At 36.7% G+C, this 20285-nt stretch overlaps 1 protein-coding gene across 1 annotated transcript in view; it reads left to right on the top strand.

Annotated features, from left to right (window-relative positions):
* The first annotated feature begins 2068 nt into the window (after positions 1-2068).
* Positions 2069-20285, top strand: part of LOC132091975 (5-hydroxytryptamine receptor 1E-like) — a 39933-nt gene continuing 21716 nt past the window's right edge. The window contains exon 1 of the mRNA XM_059498032.1: positions 2069-2354. The gene's annotated coding sequence lies outside the window, so the exon portion shown is untranslated. The remainder of the gene's footprint in view (positions 2355-20285) is intronic.

The raw sequence follows: 20285 nt of genomic DNA on the forward strand, positions 1-20285 counted from the left end.
AAATTGTCATTAACAATTGACACAAAGGGGTTTTAACAAATTTATGGAATGGCTCTTTCTGAGCCTGCTGGACACATTTGGCACACATTTTCAATATAATATGATCTGTGACTGATTCATTCTAATCTTGTATTCTGTATGTACAGATAGTGTGTAAATGAAGATACACTACTGTAAATTGTGATGCTACAACCCAAAATGACTGAGGGTAAAAATCAGGACTTCAGTATGAATCTGTTCTCTTTTACATAGTTTGCCCTAAATGCATGGCTAGAACTGCTTGCAGCATTTATATTTGTGTAATTTCTATATTTGTGCACCTCTAGAGCAAACAGCAGGGGAAAACTGTAGCAAAAGAGATTTTGGCAAGCCTTCTTTTAAATTGATTTTTGATATGGGACAAAGTGCTGGACTTCTGTCTATTTTAAGTGAATATCTAGTGCTGGATTTATGCCATTTCATACTTACTGCTGTCAAAAAGACTGAGAAATGGTCTTATAATTTCAGAAGAGTTGGAATATTGAGCACAAGTGATATCAACTTATATTATGATGCTATTTCAGCCCCACTTTTTTATGTGGGAAAAAGCAGCATGAACGATTTGCTAAACTGCTTCCTTTGTGTGCCACCAAAGATAGATAGCTGGGTTTGGAATAACAAGAGGGTGAGTGAATGACAGAATCTCATTTTTGGGTAAAGTGTTCTCTTAAACAGTTGTAGAGGGCAAGAAAACCTTACCTTTGTTACAAGCCTGTCCTGCCTTGCACTACTGCAACAGATTCAGAGAAAACACCTGCTTTACACATCTACTCAACAGAGATTCAGAACTCACACACATTCTTCTTTAATAAACACACTCAACATTAGATACAGTATAGTGCAAATCAAAGTAAATGCATTAACAGCATGTTATGATCAGACAAAGATTAGGCACTAGATGAGTCTGAAAAATGCAGATGAAGCAGGTTTGTTTAACAATAATGAAGCATCTGTGAATCTAAACGTACTTATAATTACACTTGTCACTGTGAGGCATTTAAGCTGCAGATTTGGATGTTTTTTCTCTCACCCTAGTAATTACATCGCCCCTTTTTCTTTTTAAACTGCTCCTGGGGCTTTTTAACAGCCACGATAATTTGGAATTGAATCTAAATCAAAGCTTCTCCTTAAAAGCACACAGCAGGCTTAATTAAAGCATAGAGGACAGCTGAATATAAATAATGTATGCTTTTGTGTGAGGTGTGATATTTGCAACAATGAATATTAATTATGCATAAACCTCAGTTTTCAATAAGTCAGAGACACATTGATGAGATGACAGAGCACGATAATTTCCATTTTATTGTTCAGTTTTCTCCCATTCCTACAAGCCAAACAGAACGCAATTTAGAAATTAAGAAATTCATAGAAATTATGTCTATGGATTCACAAAAAAGCTCAACTAACGATAGATCAGATAAATAGTTAACAAACCAAGTACCATGGTGGCCCCAATGGTACTACTCTGCCTTTTGGATATTTAAATACATATTTATTTATTTATTTTTGTTTGTTACTTTATCCATGTTTGCTATTTCTATAATTAATTTGCTGTAAGTCTATCAACAACAGATAATACAGGTTAACATATGTTGTGAAATATGCTGTTTTACTTTACTATATGTATTTTATATTTCATAAAAACAGTTATTTTCTGGTTATTTTTGTCAAGTCAGTGCCAATAAAAAAACTGGTTGCCATCCTGATAACTTACAGTACTCCCAATAGTTTTATTTCGATTTTAAATAGATTTATTTTAGAGAAAGTCCTAAAACCTTTATTGTCAGGTTTAAGTGAAAAATAAAACAATGTGGTCTTAGATTTTTAGATCCACCTGATATTTATTGAGTTGTTATTACACACACACACACACACACACACACACACACACACACACACACACACACACACACACATATACAGTATATCTCAATAAACGGGTGACATAGACAGCCTTTAGCGTACAATGCTCGTGTCGTTGACAAGCAGATAATACGCGTGTTATCGTGTTATGACGTGATCTCGTCACCATGGCTCCAGCCTCAGCAGCTGATGAGAGGAGCCCTCTGCTGTTCTCAGGCTTCACATCACACACAGAGCTCGGGCAGAGCATGATGATGATGATGATGATGATGATGGAGCTGTCAGAGCGATCTGCCCAGGTGTGTGTGGGAGATTTATAGATGCACACCCGATGAAACAGCTCGGCAGGTCCACTAACACACCGACCTGCCCCGGATACCAGACGTCGACTCTTTCTCGCTGATGATGGATATTTGATTCAGCTTACAGAAGCACGGACGCTTGAGATGCAGGTGAGTCAAAAGTTCTTCTTGTGTTTTTTATTTTTATTTTATTTTTTTAGATTAGCTGAAGATTTCACTGAAAGAGAAATAAACAAGCGCCGAAGCAAAAAAAAAGAAGTAAAAAAAAAAAAAAAAAAAAGAAGTAAAAAAAAAAACCTTAATGAGACACTGAGCTGCAGTCTGGCTTTACATAGGCTAATAGTTCTTCGCAGAAAACGGGATTTGTAACACTTTTATCAAACATTTGATGGAATTACGCGAAGGGAGAGATTCGAAAAGGACTCATTTATATGGAGTTATTTACTAGAAGCAAGCGGCTGGTTAGATTCCGCTTTCATCTGAATGAAGCTGTACGCACTGGAATCGCGTTGAAGACAAAGTAAGTTTCTCTTATTTATTTATTTATTTATTTACCTGTTTATTTATTTATAAAAAAATCTGTTGTCGACGCTCCGCACGAGGCTGACTCTGAAGCAGCACAGTGTTGTTTGTATTCAGGGCTGGAGAGTAACGAAATACATAACGTAGGCTATACAAAATATGAGCAACTGTATTTCGTTATAATTACATTTTAAATAAGGGGTAATCAGATTACAGTTACATCTGAAAAGTATTTTAGATTACCAAAGTGATTACTTTCTCATTATTATTATTTCTCAATTTAATACTTAAGTAAACAGTCTGGGGATTTCAACCAGCTCGGCGACTGATTCTCTGCTGAAACAAGAAAACTGTGTTCTTTCAGCAACTCTAGTGAGTGATACATGCTCATCATCACGACACAAACATTCTCCTGAACTCACACTTTACATTCAGTTAACAGATCCATACGAACCATGCATGAAATAACAGTTTATAAAGTCAAACGATAACTTTATTGGCTTTATCGATTAACTCAATAATATATCACGTTTGACTCGGTAATGCAAGTTCATGGTCCGATTCGTGAACATATGATTCTTTTGAGTCAACCTTTTAAAAGAATCATTTCTTTTGTTTAACGAAACCAGACAGTGTGGAAACCAGTGGTTCACAAACTGGATAGATCTGGGCTCCTAAAATCTCAAGCCCGACGTCCCGGGGCTATTGTGTTTTTCAGTCGGGCTCCAAAATATATCTCCGGTCTTTAATCGTGAATAGTGATGTAAAATTCCTAACTTGATTCGCGTTGTTCACTCGCTTGAAGGGGTGAAACGGATCGTAGTTGATCGTTTGCACTTGTTTCTAAATCTTGCCGATTTTAAACCATTCGGAGCTTGCGCACTCATTCAAAGCACGCGCTGCCAGCGGCGTTTCCGACAGTGGATTACACAGAACTGATTCATCTTTCCGTATCCTTGCTTCTGAATGAAAACATAGACACAAAATCATCTGTAAATAATTGTCTCTGCAAGTATTCTCGTAAACACAGTCGGTTATGTCTTAAGTGAATGTATACAGTGAAGAAAGAAATCTCCTGTGTATTATTGTATTGGACCCGTGCATTCGGTCTTAAAGGGGTAGCAGCCTTTAAATACCTGCTGTTTCATTAGTGGCATTCTTTCACAAAGGTAAAATTGGACCATTCTGTTTTTACTTCAATTTTTTAAATGATACAATCCAAATAACATGTATTTAGTATCTTTTTTTGGATAATAATTCAAATGGTTTCCTCTGGTTTAAAATAGAGTACAGACAAAGCAGGGGCGTAGCCATCTCTTCAGAAGTGAGGGGGACAGAAATTACACACACACAGACACACACACACACACATATATATATATATATATATATATATATATATATATATATATATATATATATATATATATATATATATATATATATATATAACATTACAATATAACATTTCTGCAATCTATATAGCCTACTAGTCAACGGTTTTTCAACAGTAAGATGTTTATTGTTTTGAAAGAAGTCTCTTCTATTCACCAAGCCTGCATTTATTTGATCCAAAGTACAGCAAAAGCAGTAATATTTTGAAATATTTATACTATTTAAAATAACTGTTTTCTATTTGAATATATTTTATGTTTATGTTATATAAATGTAATGTATTCCTTTGATCAAAGGTGTATTTTCAGCATCATTCCTCCAGTCTTCAGTGTCACATTAATCAGAAATCATTCTTAATATGCCGATTTGCTGATTATCAATATTTAAAACAGATGAGAACATTTTCTTCAGCATTCTTTGATGAAAAGAAGGATCCACAGATCAGCATTTATGTGAAATAAAAAGCTTTGGCAACACATCATACACTAAAGCTTAGTCAGTGTGTGTGTGTGTGTGTATATATATATATATATATACAGTACAGACCAAAAGTTTGGAAACATTACTATTTTTAATGTTTTTGAAAGAAGTTTCTTCTGCTCATCAAGCCTGCATTTATTTGATCAAAAATACAGAAAAAACAGTAATATTGTGAAATATTATTAAAACTTAAAATAATAGTTTTCTATTTGAATATACTTAAAAGAATAATGTATTCCTGTGATGCAAAGCTGAATTTTCAGCATCATTCCTCCAGCTTCAGTGTCACATGTAACATCAGTCGATCACATGATCATTTAGAAATCATTCTCATATTCTGATTTATTATGAGTGTTGGAAACACTTCTGCTGTCTCATATATTTGATCAATAAAAGGTTAAAAACAACTGCATTTATTCAAAATAAAAAAAACATTTCTAATAATATATCTTCTTTACTATCACTTTTTTATCAATTTAACACATCCTTGCTGAATAAAATTATTGATTTTATTTAAAAAGAAGAAAGAAAGAAACATTACTGATCCCAAATTACTGACCAGTAGTGTTTATTGTTATTACAAAATATTTATATTTTAAAAACATAGCTTCTTTTTTTTTACTGTTTATTCATCAAAGTATCCTAAAAAAGCATCACATGAAAAAATATGAAGCAGCAGAACTGTTTCCAACTTTGATAATGAATCATTACATTAGAATGATTTCTAAAGGATCATGTGATAATGATCCTAAAAATTCAGCTTTGCATCACAGAAATAAATGATCATTTAAAGTAGAATAAATGTAAAAACAATTATTTTAAATTGTAATAATATATCACAATATTACATTTATTTTCTGTATTTTTGATCAAATAAATGCAGGCTTGATGAGCAGAAGAAACTTCTTTCAAAAACATTAAAAATAGTAATGTTTCCAAACTTTTGGTCTGTACTGTATATATATATATATATATATGTATATATATATGTATATATAATTATTTTTTATAAATTATATAAATTAATAATTTTATTTAGCAAGGATTCTTTTATTTGATCAAAAGTGATGGTAAAGACATCATTTTACAAGAGATTTCTGTTTCAGATAAATGCTGCTCTTCTGAACTGTCTATTCATCAAAGAAAACTGAAAAAATCTACTCCGCTGTTTTCAACATTATCATAATAAGAGGTTTTTTTTCTTGTTTAGCAGCAAATCAGTATATCAGAATTATTTCAGTAAGATTGTGTGACTGGAGTAATGATGCAAAAAAAAATCAGCTTTGAAATCTCAATAAATTACATTTTTAAATATATTCAAATAGAAAACAGCTATTCTAAATAGGCTAGTAAAAATATTTCAAAATGTCACTGATTTGCAGTACTTGGATCAAATAAATGCAGGCTTGGTGAACAGAAGAGACTTCTTTAAAAACATTAACAAGCTTACTGTTCAAAAACCTTTGACTGGTAGTGGATACTATAGGCAACTAATTTTTCTCTAATTTCTAGCTTTTAAATGGCTTAGAAATATATAACTGCTGGACAATAACAAATAATAATGATTTGTTTATATACTACAAACACTTTTTATCATGTAATAAGGCAGAATAGTTTCTATACTGTAATAAATGCTATTTCAATTAGCACTGCATTGTACTTTATTTATCACATGCTGGAGATTTTTTTGAACTTGGAAAAAACAAAACCAAAAACAAATGTTTTCATTCAGCGATAGCTAGGAGTTTCTGCGCGAGAGCGCGCTCCGGCTTCGAGTATGAATGAAACACACACACACAAACACACACACACACACACACTGCAGGAGAGTTTAGTGCTCCGTGACGTTCATTTCGCCTTAGTCCGAAAAAAACATCAGGTCATCCGCAGACTATCCTGTCTCTTTGAGTTTAAATCTTTATTTATTCACACCAGCTCATCCGAGAAAGTGCGGGGGACGAATTTCCCTGATGATAAAAGCGTCCCCCGCGTAATCTACGCCCCTGAGACAAAGCCTTTATGAAGAGATTTCTTTTAGTTGTATTTTTTTTTATTTCATTTAGGATTTGTTTTAAATTTTCAAGTTAGTTTTATTATTTAACATTTCAATTTCACAAAGAAATCGTAAGTTTTTGAGTCATTACATCCCGATGTGTTATTAGTTTTTGCTGATCATGCTGATTTGTCCACAGTAAAGTTCAGCTGATCTTTTTTTATTTTATTTTATTTTTTATTATTATTTTTATTTCAGGTAAGTTAAATTAATTTTGGGCTACCAAAACCTGACGAATTTTGCCACCCCTGAGGTGTGTTTTCTAAAAGCATCTTTAAAAACCTGTTAACCTGCACCAGAACGCCCTCGTCCTCAAAGCCTCTCCACTTGCACGTGTCAGTGATTATGAATAAATTAAATGAAACAGGACAAATTTAATCTTGACAAACTATGTATCATTATAAAGATCTAAGCCTCAAGCATCGACGACAGATCGCTGTTTTTCAATGGAAAGCTTATAAAGACTGTATTTGCTACGTATGTGTAAGCAGTACACATAAAAACATGAGCAATGAAAACGCTGTACATACCAGATCCGTCGTAATAACGAGTCATAAACACATCCACAGCTGTAAATCCCAGTTTAGTTAGAAAGGTAAGGGTCCACTGAACGACATCTCATGGAGCACGTTTAGTCCAACGAAGCAATAACGTTGTAATATGGATCATAATTCCTTTGTTTACATTTCATTTCTTCAACGACAGAATTGTTTGCGGCCGTTATGGAATAACTCACGGTCGGAAACTGCGTCTTGGTAGTAAAAACACGGCACGGTTTTGCAGCGTACAGTGTCACAAACAGAATGAGGCGATCCACCGGAAAAAAGAATGAATGAAAAATAGGCGGAAAATAGTTTATTTGAATTTGGCGCTCTCTCCTGAGAGCTGGTGACGCGCTCTGACGCACCTGTCAGCTGATGGAGGCGGAACTTACAGCGATCGCAAATTCCTGTCTTTCTATTTATTTTAGAGAGTTTTTATATATGTGAGAGTGTGTTTTATGTTGAATGTGAATGTATCTGCATGATTACCATCTGTTTGAGTGCAAATCAGCCCAAATCAGCTCGCTATTACTGAATGGTCATGGCTATCAAAGTGAACGCGTCTATATGAATAGGGAGAGTGGATTATTTACTTCGTCACATTTGTGTTATTACCATCTGTATAAGTGGCCACAGAAGCCCAAAGGGTCTTCTTTCTAAAGACACCACAATTATGTTTGTAACACACTGAAGTAGGAAACTATTACAATTATAAGTTAGTTAGAGCACTTTCAGCTGTGAGTCCCATAATGGGGGGTGCTGGCTAACAGGTAACATTGCTTGAAACCGTCCATGGGAAATGAGCCCTGTCAATTTTGACTCAGCGATTCTTTTGTGCCGATCGCTTCTCCGTAGAGAGGATTAAAATCCCATCACTTAAAGTTTGGTCCATTCATTAAATAGATCTATTGTATAACTTAGACAACTATGTAAGGTGTTTTGGCTACTTTTATCATTCTGAAGCTTGGAATGCAGCATTAAACAGCACGGAATCCCATTCATTGTATTCAAATGGAATTTATATTGATTGGAAGATTTAAATCACATAAAAACAAATCATAGAAATTCTGTGGAAGACTGATATTGTTAAAAATAAAATTCAAAGAAAACACAAATCTTATGACTGTTAGATGTCACTTTTATTTAGAGTTGGGAAGCAAAAGTCAAAGTCACCTTTATTTATATAGCGCTTTAAACAAAATACATTGCGTCAAAGCAACTGAACAACATTCATTAGGAAAACAGTGTCAATAATGCAAAAATGATAGTTAAAGGCAGTTCATCATTGGATTCAGTGATGTCATCTCTGTTCAGTTAAATAGTGTCTGTGCATTTATTTGCAATCAAGTCAACGATATCGCTGTAGATGAAGTGACCCCAACTTAGCAAGCCAGAGGCGACAGCGGCAAGGAACCGAAACTCCATCGGTGACAGAATGGAGAAAAAAACCTTGGGAGAAACCAGGCTCAGTTGGGGGCCAGTTCTCCTCTGACCAGACGAAACCAGTAGTTCAATTCCAGACTGCAGCAAAGTCAGATTGTGCAGAAGAATCATCTGTTTCCTGTGGTCTTGTCCTGGTGCTCCTCTGAGACAAGGTCTTTACAGGGGATCTGTATCTGGGGCTCTAGTTGTCCTGGTCTCCGCTGTCTTTCAGGGATGTAGAGGTCCTTTCTAGGTGCTGATCCAGCATCTGGTCTGGATACGTACTGGATCCGGGTGACTGCAGTGACCCTCTGATCTGGACACAGACTGGATCTGGTGGCCACGGTGACCTCGGAACTAGAGAGAAACAGACAAATATTAGCGTAGATGCCATTCTTCTAATGATGTAGCAAGTACATAGGGTGTTATGGGAAGTGTTTCCGGTTCCGGTTTACCTAATTAATGCAGCCTAAAAATCCTTTAACGGATTTGGATAATAAAAGCATATTAGTATGTTATGTGTATGCCAGGTTAAAGAGATGGGTCTTTATTCTAGATTTAAACTGCAAGAGTGTGTCTGCCTCCCGAACAATGTTAGGTAGGTTATTCCAGAGTTTAGGCGCCAAATAGAAAAAGGATCTGCCGCCTGCAGTTGATTTTGATATTCTAGGTATTATCAAATTGCCTGAGTTTTGAGAACGTAGCGGACGTAGAGGATTATAATGTAAAAGGAGCTCATTCAAATACTGAGGTGCTATACCATTCAGGGATTTATAAGTAATAAGCAATATTTTAAAATCTATGCGATGCTTGATAGGGAGCCAGTGCAGTGTTGACAGGACCGGGCTAATATGGTCATACTTCCTGGTTCTAGTAAGAACTCTTGCTGCTGCATTTTGGACTAGCTGTAGTTTGTTTACTAAGCGTGCAGAACAACCACCCAATAAAGCATTACAATAATCTAACCTTGAGGTCCTAAATGCATGGATTAACATTTCTGCATTTGACATTGAGAGCATAGGCCGTAATTTAGATATATTTTTGAGATGGAAAAATGCAGTTTTACAAATGCTAGAAACGTGGCTTTCTAAGGAAAGATTGCGATCAAGTAGCACACCTAGGTTCCTAACTGATGATGAAGAATTGACAGAGCAACCATCAAGTCTTAGACAGTGTTCTAGGTTATTACAAGCGGAGTTTTTAGGTCCTATAATTAACACCTCTGTTTTTTCAGAATTAAGCAGTAAGAAATTACTCGTCATCCAGTTTTTTATATCGACTATGCAATCCATTAGTTTTTCAAATTGGTGTGTTTCACCGGGCTGCGAAGAAATATAGAGCTGAGTATCATCAGCATAACAGTGAAAGCTAACACCATGTTTCCTGATGATATCTCCCAAGGGTAACATATAAAGCGTGAAGAGTAGCGGCCCTAGTACTGAGCCTTGAGGTACTCCATACTGCACTTGTGATCGATAGGATACATCTTCATTCACTGCTACGAACTGATGGCGTTCATATAAGTACGATTTAAACCATGCTAATGCACTTCCACTGATGCCAACAAAGTGTTCAAGTCTATGCAAAAGAATGTTGTGGTCAATTGTGTCAAACGCAGCGCTAAGATCCAATAAAACTAATAGAGAGATACACCCACGATCAGATGATAAGAGCAGATCATTTGTAACTCTAAGGAGAGCAGTCTCAGTACTATGATACGGTCTAAATCCTGACTGGAAATCCTCACATATACCATTTTTCTCTAAGAAGGAATATAATTGTGAGGATACCACCTTTTCTAGTATCTTGGACAGAAAAGGGAGATTCGAGATTGGTCTATAATTAACTAGTTCTTTGGGGTCAAGCTGTGGTTTTTTGATGAGAGGCTTAATAACAGCCAGTTTGAAGGTTTTGGGGACATATCCTAATGACAATGAGGAATTAATAATAGTCAGAAGAGGATCTATGACTTCTGGAAGCACCTCTTTTAGGAGCTTAGATGGTATAGGGTCTAACATACATGTTGTTGGTTTAGATGATTTAACAAGTTTATACAATTGTTCCTCTCCTATGGTAGAGAATGAGTGGAACTGTTCCTCAGGGGGTCTATAGTGCACTGTCTGATGCGATACTGTAGCTGACGGCTGAATGGTTGCAATTTTATCTCTAATAGTATCAATTTTAGAAGTAAAGTAGTTCATAAAGTCATTACTGCTGTGGTGTTGGGAAATGTCAACACTTGTTGAGGCTTTATTTTCCGTTAATTTAGCCACTGTATTGAATAAATACCTGGGGTTATGTTTGTTTTCTTCTAAAAGAGAAGAAAAGTAATCGGATCTAGCAGTTTTTAATGCTTTTCTGTAGGATATGTTACTTTCCCGCCAAGCAATACGAAATACCTCTAGTTTTGTTTTCCTCCAGCTGCGCTCCATTTTTCGGGCTGCTCTCTTTAGGGTGCGAGTATGCTCATTATACCATGGTGTCAAACTGTTTTCCTTAACCTTCCTTAAGTGTAAAGGAGCAACTTTATTTAAAGTGCTAGAAAAGAGAGAGTCCATAGTTTCTGTTACATCATCAAGTTGTTCTGAGGTGTTGGATATGCTAAGGAATTTGGTTACATCAGGAAGATAACTTAAAAAGCAGTCTTTTGTGTTAGAAGTGATGGTTCTTCCATACTTGTAACAAGAAGTAGAATTTACAATTTTGGCTATATGAATTTTGCACGAAACTAAATAATGATCTGAGATATCATCGCTTGGCTGAATAATTTCAACACCATCAACATCAATTCCATGTGACAGTATTAAATAGTCTTACAGTATTACAATAGGATAATGTACATAAAAAGTCTAAGTATTTTTCTAATTTAATTTTTAAAAAACCATCACAGTTCAAAAGCCTTATTTTCTGTGTTAAATTCTGCTCTAAATCCTCCTGTAAATGTGATTTCAAACCCCTCAGTATCATTATGTGAAGGTTTCTCAAGGTTTTTCTGTGAGAAGATCACCTCTCTAAGATCTCAGTTACAACCTTCTGCTATTGTCTCGCCTGAACTGGGTTGTTCTTCAGCCATATGGAGCGTCTTTGACCCAGTTTCTCTTCTGTCTCTCAGAGAAATTGTTGATCACTTGAAACCTTCCTTCTGCTCTCTTGATGTTCTTTCTCCCCGTATTTTGAAACAAATTTTTGATTCAGTTGGAACAAGTTTGGTGTCTTTTGTGAATAAATGCTTGAGCACAGGGACTATCCCTGATAGCCTAAAACAAGCTACTGTTACACCTCTTCTCAAGAAACCTTCACTTGATGACAAGGATTTTAATAATTTTCGACCGATCTCGACACTACCTTTTATTACAAAAGCATTGGAGAAAACGGTTCTTAATCAACTCCAGTCTTTTCTTAGCTCAAATCAAATTCTTGAAACTTTCCAGTCTGGTTTTAAGCCTCTGCACAGCACCGAATCTGCTTTATTAAGGGTCTCTAATGATATACTGTTAGCTACTGACGCTGGTGACTCAGTGATCATAATACTGCTAGACTTAACCTCGGCTTTTGATACAGTTGATCATAAAACTCTTTTATCCCGACAAGAATATCTTGTGGGCATCCAGGGAACTGTCCTCAGTTGGTTTAAATCATATCTAACAAATAGAAGTTTCTCTGTTAAACTTGGTAATTTTTCTTCCTCGCCTGTTCAACTCTCCTGTGGAGTGCCGCAGGGGTCTATTCTCGCACCCATTCTTTTTTCTCTGTATTTACTTCCCCTGGGCTCCATTTTCAGAAAGCATGGTGTATCATTTCACTGCTATGCAGATGATACACAAATTTATTTGCCTCTGAAACGCAACAAAGATACTGCTCTGAAATCTCTTTTTGCATGACTAGAAGAAGTAAAAATGTGGTTTTCTCAAAATCTCTTATTTCAGAATGAATCCAAAACCAAGGTTATAGTCCTTGGCCCCCATGACAACTTTAATAGCAGTAACATTGATCTGGATCACCTCCCTCCAGCTTCATCTTGCATTAAAAACCTAGGTGTTTTCTGGGATCAGAACTTCAAATTTGAAAAACAAATAAATGCGGTGATTAGTTCTTGTTTTTTCCAGCTACGTCTTCTCTCTAAGATCAGATCCTCTCTTTCTGAGAAAACCTTAGAGATTGCTGTCCATGCACTCATTACATCGCGGTTGGATTATTGCAACTCCCTCTACTATGGCATACCCAAACACTCTATTGCTCGTCTCCAATTAGTCCAGAATGCTGCTGCAAAGTTCCTCAAAAGAAAACGCAAATTTGATCATGTTTCACCTATTTTAAAATCGCTGCATTGGCTACCAGTGCATTTTAGAATTGAATTTAAAATTCTTATCTTTATTTTTAAATCCGTAAATAATCTGGCACCAAGCTATTTGTCCGAGCTTCTCTGTCCACATAATCCCACACGAAATCTGAGGTCTGGTGACCAGAAACTTTTGTCTGTCCCCAGATCACGGTTAAAGAATAGAGGAGACAGAGCATTTGCGATTGCTGGCCCTAGGCTGTGGAACAGCCTTCCATTTTACATCAGAGCGGCTCAATCTCTAACTGTTTTTAAATCCTCTCTTAAAACCTACTTCTTTTCTTTAGCTTTTAATACAATGTGAGCTTTTGTCAGAAATGTGTGGTTATGTCCTTGCTTTGTATCTTGTGTATTGTTCAGCACTTTGGTCAGCCCTGTTTGCTGTTTTTAAATGTGCTATATAAATAAATAAAAACTTGAAACTTGAAACTTAAATCTAGAGTATGATTTCGACAATGAGTAGGTCCTGAAACGTGTTGTCTAACACCAATAGAGTTCAGAATGTCTATAAATGCTGATCCCAATGCATCATTTTCATTATCAACATGGATATTAAAATCACCAACTATTAAAACTTTATCTGCAGCCAGAACTAACTCGGATGTAAAATCACCAAACTCTTTAATAAAGTCTGTATGGTGCCCTGGTGGCCTGTATACAGTAGCCAGTACAAACATAACAGGGGATTTATCATTAACATTTGTTTCTCTGGATAATGTTATATGAAGCACCATTACTTCAAACGAGTTATACTTGTAGCCTGCCCTCTGAGAAATCCTGAAAACGTTGTTATAAATTGAAGCAACACCTCCACCTTTGCCTTTTAGATGTGGCTCAAGTTTATATCAGTAATCTTGGGGGGTGGACTCATTTAAAATAATGTAATCATCAGGTTTTAGCCAGGTTTCTGTCAAACAGAGTACATCTATATTATGATCAGTGATCATATTATTTACAAAAAGTGTTTTCGTAGAAAGGGATCTGATATTCAATAAGCCAAGCTTTATCATTTGTTTATCCATATTGCATCTGTTTTTTATTTGTTGAACCTCAATTAAATTGTTAATCTTAACTTGGTTTGGACGTTTTTTGTATTTTCTAGTTCGGGGAACAGACACAGTCTCTATAGTGTGATATCTAGGTGAAAGAGTCTCTATGTGCTGAGAATTAACTGACCTCTGTGACGTGAGGCAGCTAGCAGACGGTCGGTTTAGCCAGTCTGACTGCTTCCTGACCTGGGCCCCAGTTAGTCAAGTATAAACACTAAGACTATTTGCCAAATTTCTAGAGAGAAGAGTGGCGCCACCCCAGGACGGATGAAGACCATCTCTTTTAAACAGGTCAAGTCTGCCCCAAAAGCTCGTCCAATTGTCTATGAAACCTATGTTATTCTGTGGGTACCACTTAGACATCCAGCCATTGAGTGATGACAATCTGCTATGCATCTCATCACCACGGTAAGCAGGGAGGGGACGAAGTTGCACATCATTAGCGCCAGCATGAATAACAATCTTACTGTATTTACGTTTAGAATTAGCCAGCACTTTTAAATTTGCCAAGATGTCAGGCGCTCTGGCTCCCGGTAAACATTTGACTATGGTGGCTGGTGTCTCTATATTCACGTTCCGTACAATAGAATCACCAATAACTAGAGCACTTTCATCAGGTTTCTCAGTGGGTGCATCACTGAGTGGGGAGAACCTGTTTAATGTTTTGATCGGAACAGAAGAGTGGTGTTTTGACCCACGACTACGCTGCCTCACCGTCACCCAGTTGCCCTGCTGCAGGGGCTCTGTTTCCGGAACCGAACAATGTACAGGAATCCCTGAGCTAGACGCATCCAAAGCCGTATCTAGAGCCCTCACATTCTTACTGTCCTCAATTAAAGTTTGGATGCGTGTCTCTAATTCTGAAATCTTCTCTGTCAGCCTAACTATTTCCCTGCATTTATCACATGTGAATCCCTCATCAGCGACAGAGATAGATAAACTGTACATGTGGCAAGAGGTGCAAGAAACAATGATAGGAGAAGCCATTACTCACCGTGCTTGATGAAATATTCTTACTGCGGTTGTTTGATGAACTTGTGAAAACTGGAGCGAGGGAGAGGAGAAAAGAAAACAGTGATAGGTTCGAATGAAAACGCTAATGACAAGCTAACCAAAAAAACAAGACATGAAGTTAATATGTTCCTTTGTGTGTTTCATAGCTTAATTATTTCAAAGTATTCTAAAGTATTTAGATGAAGTTACTAAACCTGAGTAATCTAACGAAATACATCATTGATTACTTTTTAAAGCTTGTATTTTGTAATCTGTAGTGAAATACATTTTAAAAGTAACCTTCCCAGGCCTGTTTGTATTACAGGATGCCATCGCATCAGGCTGAATCTAAGTCGAGGGTAGGCAAGTTCGGTCCTGAACAGTTCAGCTCCAACCCTAAAAAAAACCCTCACCTCCCTATAGACTTAATCCTGAAGACATTGAAGAGCTTGTTCAGGTGTGTTGATTAGGGTTGAAGCTGAACTCTGCAGGACTGCGGCTCTCTAGGAACAAACTTGCCTACCCCTGATCTAAGTCGAGGGCAAACTGTAACTTCAGAAGGGATCTACGAACATCTTCACATCACAGGTGTCTCAACTGGCAGAAGAGTCTGATAAGAGTCAAATGTGTTACATTGTTTACAAGTCTGTGCTGTCTGAAGATCCTTCTGAAGAATCTCATCTCAGGTCTATTTCCAGTCAGACCCCTGATCATTACGTTCTGATCTGAGCAGTAATTACAGACATAACTTGTGAAGAAGAGGTAGGTGTACACCCAGCATCATGGTTTACTGTTCCATGTAAATGTGCTCACTCTCAGGCTGTCCAAGATCAGGATGAGTTTGTTTCTTCATCAGGTTTGTAGAAATGTAGCACTGCATCAGTGTCTCATCAATGGATGCTCTGCAGTGAATGGGTGCCGTCAGAATGAGAGTCTGATAAAAACATCACAATAATCCACAGCACTCCAGTCCATCAGTGAACATCTGGAGAAGACAAAAAGATTACATCAATCCAGCATTTAGACATTTTAACTAGAATATGAGTCCATAATCCATAATAACACTTCCTCCAGTGAAAAAATGCATCTCCTGTTGTCTCTCACATCAAAATCCAGTCCCAGATTAGTTTAGAGCTGTTTTGGCTTGTAAACGCTGCTTAAACTGGATAAATATGTAAAGTTACATGAGTAAAACAAGCTGTCATCTCATATCAGTGCAGTAAAATCACCGTTTTATTTCTGAATAATAACTTCCAGCTTTTTGACTGTATCAGATGTCCATATCACTCCATGTCCTAAATAAATGCCAAATGTTGACGGAAGTTCAAGTAGCCCAACAACAGTTATGATTCCGCAAACATTCTGCTCAGGGTTTGTTTATAAGAAACTTCTGGACCAATGAGGTTTCACTGTGTGTGAGGCACAACGCTGCAGAAATAATAATGAAGCAATCGACAAAATGTCCTGTCACTTCATCTGTTCCTGTCTGTTCAGGATCGCAGTGGTGTGAAGCAGCATTTCATTCACACTCAATCAAAGACTAATGCAAATCTAGTTTTAGCTGTAGTCCACAGATTCAGGTTTGTTTATCAGTGAAATGCATGATGTTTGTCCGCCCACATGCTGTTTTCTTGCCCTACGGTCAGTCTGTGTCCAGATTCTGAGCTATAGTTCCTCCTGATTGCACAGCAGCTTTTGACCTCTTGCTGTACTCATACACACACAGATACAGAGAGACAGCATCACAATAACAGATCATCTTTACACCCTGAATAGGGCCACAGGGAGCACAGTGAAACCTATGAATCATTCATTAATGGATGACCTGCTTAAAATTTATCCAGTGTGGCTTTAATATTTCTACATATTGCAAAGATAATGGAAGAAATCTGCAAAGTGCACGAAGCAAATCTTACATCTGAGGTGTTTGTTACACACATCTATAGAACTGGACTGAGTTTCCCAAAAGCATTGTTAGCCAACTATGGTCACAAGTTCTGTCCTTACTATCATGCTGTCATGTTACTATGAAACAGTTTTGACTAGTTGGTTAGTTTCTCAAAGGATATATTAGTTAATCGGCACGTTCTCAAACACCCCACTGAACAGAAGAGGGTTGCTGCTGAACACAGCCATGGCCAAAAATATTGGCACACAATTTTTGTCTTCTCCAAATAATCCACTATTTTCTATTAACGTATTTGTTCTCTGTGTTTCTTCTTCTTCTTTTTTTGTGTTTTTGGTTGATACACAATTTTTAAAAAATATCTTCTGCTCACCAAGGATGCATTTATTTGACCAAAAATACAGTAAAAACAATAACACTGTGAAATTTTTTTTACAGTTTTAATCATCTGTTTTCTGTGTGAATCTGTGTTAAAGTGTAATTTATTTCTGTGATGTTCAGCTGTATTTTCAGCATCATTCCTCCAGTCTTCAGTGTCACGTGAACAGAATTTATTCAAAATATAAATATTTTCTAACAATATACATTTTTATCCATTTAACACATCCTTGCTAAATAAAAGTACTTCAAAAAAAGAAATGTACTGACCCCAAACTTTTGAATAGTAGTATATATTTAAAACTATTATTATTTTTTTTTTATACAGTTTTTTAATTATCAAAGAATCGCAACACAACTATTTCCAACATTGATTATAAATCATCATATTAGAATGATTTCTGAAGATCATGCGACACCACAGACTGGACTAATGATGCTGAAAATACAGCTTTGATTCACAGGAATAATTTATATTTTAGAGTATATTTAAATAGAAAACTATATAATAAACTATAATATATAATATTATATATACTAGGCTATTTCACAAATTTATAGTTTTCTTCTGTATTTTGTATCAAATAAATGCAGGCTTGATACATTAAAACATTAAAAATCGTACTGATCCCAAACTTTTGAATGGCCTCATGAACAGTTAAATGTTCTCCCATTGTGCAATACAAATATGTGTTAAACAAAAAACAGTCCAACAGTGTACATCAATTCGGCCAAAAAAGCTCAATGTGGGTGCTCTACCATGCAAAAATGAGAACAAAACATCAAAGTACCACAGCTCCAGAGAGAGAGAAATGTTTGTGTTCTCACCACAGGTGACTTTTTGAGCTTGAATGTCTGACGTAGAGCGTTTAAGCTCGAAACATCACCTCTGGTCAGAACACAATCAAATTTTTCTCTATCTCTGGAGCTGTGGTGTGCCTACTTTGATGTTTTGTTCGCAAATACAAATATGTGCAATAACCTTATACTATTTATACACTTTACATTCAAGTACATTCCTACAACTTTATTTTGTGTGTGCTTTATTTATAAATACATATGTTAATTTTTTATACATATGTGTATTTTAATTCACACCTTTTTTATTATGTTTGTTGTTGTCTCTGTGTACTGGAAGCTTGTGACACTAAAACAAATTCCTTGTATGTGCAAACATACTTGGCAATGAAGCTCTTTCTGACTTCTGATATGCGTGTGTGTAATATACAGTAGACCAACTACAGTAAATACATATTTTTTGATTAAAGAGAACTTATAGAATTAATATGGACTGCTTTGGGTGCTTGACACTTCATTTGTAATTTTTTGTTTTAAGAATGATATTCAAGGTCAAGAATACACTGGAAGTTACTTAAATCCAAATTGTTTATCCTAGGTAGGCTATACATTAGAGAAAGAATTTCCTTATCGATAAAGTTTTCCCTGAGGTAAAATGCACGTTTTCTTGCATGGCTGGATGTTGTTATCACGTTGTTTGCATTCACTCAAACCAATTTGCTGAAGTCAAAACCTAACTCGTTAGAGTCCTGCTCGCTGCAAAGCGTGAGAGACCAGCCGGCAGAGGACTCCGCTTGGTCTTAAAGCCTCCCTCAAAGTCAAGTCAAGTCTGCTTTATTGTCAATTCTTCCACATGTACAGTACATACATACAGAGAATCGAAATTGCGTTACTCTCAGACCCTTGGTGGGTACAGATAACACTTACAGTAGAACATTAAATACAGATAATAAAATAATGATATATAAAGTACAACTATACAAATATACAAATAGGTCAAATACTATACAATACTATACAAACTACACAAATAAAAAAAGGATAAGTAATGCAGCACAAGGAACATGGCAGATACCCATGCAAACCAGTAAAGTAAACAGTGCAGATACAATGACTAGTGTAAAAAGAGCTTATTAGTTTGTTAAAGTGTCAATGCTGAATGAGGTAGTGAGCAGACCAATGCTGCACAAAGTGTCTGGTGCAGGTCACAGAGTGTTTGTGGGAGCTGGTGGGGTGGGGGTCCTGAATTCAGTGGTGAATGGGGAAAAAGAGGAGGGGGGGGGGGGTGTTCAGCTTCTTCAGTCTGCTCCCTGATGGCAGCAGACTGAAGAAGCTGTGTGACGGGTGACTGGGATCACCTGCAATGCAGAGGGCTTTACTGGTGTCCAAAAATGTCCTGCAGGGGGGGGGGGGGGGGGACACCAATGATCTTCTCAGCTGCTCTCACTATGTGTTGCAGAGTCTTTCGGCAGGTGCTTTGCAGGTGCCATACCACACAGTGATGCAGCTCGACAGGATGCTCTCGATGGTGCCTCTGTAGAAGGTGTACATGACTGGGGCTTGATGCATGACTAGCCGTTCAAAGCACATGAGAATAGGAGTAAGTGCAACTGTATGGTAGTCATTGAAGCAGGATGGAGACGGCTTCTTCGGGACTAGAATGATGATGGAATGATGGTAGCTTTGAAGCATGTAGGGACAACAGCCTTTCTTAGTGTTAATGTCTGTGAAGACATCAATAGCCACGTTTACACTCTCTGGCCAAAAGTGGCGTGCTAGTGCATGCCAGGGCCAGTCGCGTTTCCACTGTCATGCTTATGTCACTGATCATGCCTCGTCAGTGCTTCCATTACTATCGTACATTTTGATGTTAATGCAAACAAAAGTAAATGTATGTTTGGTAGAACCAGACTTTACATAAAATGCATACGAATTCTCATGAGACCATGTTGGAAGTTAATTTAAATCAAGTTTTTATTAAAAAAAGAAAATTATATTGTAATGCATTAAACTTCGTATTCATCCGGAAGAAGGAGGCGGGAACCGGCGGACAATCAAATAACATTTTAATTACAAAAATAACCACAAAACAGATACTCAAAAACTCAAATAAAAACCAAAACACAACTAAAAACCCAGGCCTGGTCCTCTCTCGTCCTTCACTGTCGTCGCTCCAGTTTTATATCCTTCCATCTCCTACGTGG

This window comes from Carassius carassius, chromosome 18, assembly GCF_963082965.1.
Source record: "Carassius carassius chromosome 18, fCarCar2.1, whole genome shotgun sequence".
NCBI lineage: Eukaryota > Metazoa > Chordata > Actinopteri > Cypriniformes > Cyprinidae > Carassius > Carassius carassius.